This window comes from Palaemon carinicauda, chromosome 21, assembly GCF_036898095.1.
Source record: "Palaemon carinicauda isolate YSFRI2023 chromosome 21, ASM3689809v2, whole genome shotgun sequence".
Lineage (NCBI taxonomy): Eukaryota > Metazoa > Arthropoda > Malacostraca > Decapoda > Palaemonidae > Palaemon > Palaemon carinicauda.
In genome coordinates, this window is record NC_090745.1 from 124,633,191 (window position 1) to 124,635,690 (window position 2,500).

The window sequence follows — 2,500 nt, forward strand, 5'->3', positions numbered from 1 at the left end:
TAGCAGTAATATTTATAATAATAATAATAATAATAATAATAATAATAATAATAATGATGATGATGATGATGATCATCATCATCTTAGGTTTCTCCAGCCCCCGGAGTGATAACGTTATGTATGAGTTCAAGATGTATAGATATATAGGTCAAGATAGGTAGATAATTTCTTTGGGTATAATGAGATGTTCTTTTAAATACTTGATCTTTTTAATAATACGAAGCCCATTTCAGGTACATTAATTAACGGAAATTTTATTGTTTGAAATTATTCTAAACTTTAGATCCTTTTTCTGTATTTTTATTTTTTATTTTTGGTGTGGAACACATCATTTTTAGTAGCAATTTTGTTATGGATGTCCTTTATTGAATATAATAGAATTCAAAATATTAATATTTATATACAATATTTTTCAGAATCAATGTAGCAGAAAATTTGTCATAGGTGTCCTTTATTGAATATAATAAAATTCAAAGGATTAATATTTATATACAATATTTTTCAGAATAAATGTATGAAATTGTATTTTTGTGGAATTTAAACTATCACGTTATATTAGAGAATATGTCATTAGATGATATATGAATATTTGTATAGGGATGTGACTGTGCTTTCTTATTAAACCATTGAAATATATAAATATATATATATATATATATATATATATATATATATACATATATATATATATATATATATAATATATAATATAAAGGTAAGTTTTGTTATAAGAGCTCATTAATAAGCTAATTAAAACTAACGCCTCCAACGCCCTGTGATGTAAAAGTTTTTTGCCAAATATTAGAGGCTTCGGGTGTAATTGGAAACACTATTCTATAAGTTTTACACAAACATCTCCCCTTCATAACAAAGATATATATATATATATATATATATATATATATATATATATTTATATATAATATATATATATATATACATATATATATATATATATATATATATATATATATATATATATATATATATATATATATATTATATATATAATATATATATATATATATATATATATATATATGTAAATATATCTGTAACCGGGTAGGGGAGAGGAGTAGCCATACCCTGGTGAGAGGAGGTTGCTTGTGCATGTGTGTACATAACAAATTTACACATTCAGTCGTCATTTTTGACGGGTCGCGTATACTAGCTTCTTTCTCTGTTTCTACTCACTACACTACACTAAAGTTATTCTTCCCCGTTTCTCTCAAGGAGATTCGTATATTTTAGTCGGTAGCGATGTTTAAATTGTGCTTATTGTGACAGGTGGCCGACAGCTGAGCACATTCGGGTGCGCTGGCCCCCGATTTATGTGCAACGGGAGAAAATATGGCCTTCGCCTAAAATCTCTTAACTGCGATTTTGCCTGATGTTATACTTGGACCTCTTGAGATTATTTTAAAAGTAATGTTTTTTTTTTTTTATTTATCGAAATTGTGGATATACGTTTTGTTTTTAAACTAGTGTAGCCTACGTGACTTGTCAATTGTGCGTGTATATCGATCTGAATAATTATTTTTAAACAGTGTGCGTGACTTGTGTTTATCTATTTAAATATTTAGGTAGATATGGACACAGGCACACACACCTCTCTCACCAGGGTGTGACTACTCCCTCTCGTCCTTAACCGATGGAAGGGGAGGGCTGGGAATGACCGTATATATATATATATATATATATATATATATATATATATATATATATATATATATATATATATATATATATATATATATATATATATATAATGTATGTGGCGCGCGCGCGTGTGTGTGTGTGTGTGTGTGTGGATGAAAATCAACACATTACCGTGCTCAGATAGAAAGGAATTTCCACTTCATGCTGGAATCGAACCCTAACCCCTTCAAATGAGTGGCAAGGTCGGTATCAATCAGAGCCTCTGATGCCTTTCATTTAAAGGGGCTAGTGTTCGATCCCAGTATGAGGTAGAAATATATATATATATATATATATATATATATATATATATATATATATATATATAGAGGCTACATATATATATATATATATATATATATATATAGGCTACACACACACATATATATATATATATATATATATATAAATATATATGTGTATACATATACATATATATATATATATATATATATATATATATATATATATTATATATATATATATACACATATATATATATATATATATATATATATATAAATTATATATATACATACTTATATATATATATATATATATATGTGTGTGTATACATATATATATGTATATATGTGTGTGTGTGTATATACACATATACATACATACATTCATACATTTATTTAATTGTTTATTTATTCATATATTTAGCCAGACAATTGCTCTATATTATATAGGAGAGATGAAAAAATGTGTGGGAATTTCATTCATGATTTTTATCCGATATGTGACTATGTATAAGGTTTTAATCATTAATGATTTTGTATATAAATTAATATATATA

General features: G+C 25.6%; 1 protein-coding gene across 2 annotated transcripts in view; it reads right to left on the reverse strand.

The window, feature by feature from the left end:
- LOC137615479 (neural-cadherin-like) overlaps positions 1-2,500 on the reverse strand; it is a 493,287-nt gene that overhangs the window by 52,311 nt on the left and 438,476 nt on the right. The gene's annotated exons all lie outside the window — the stretch shown is intronic.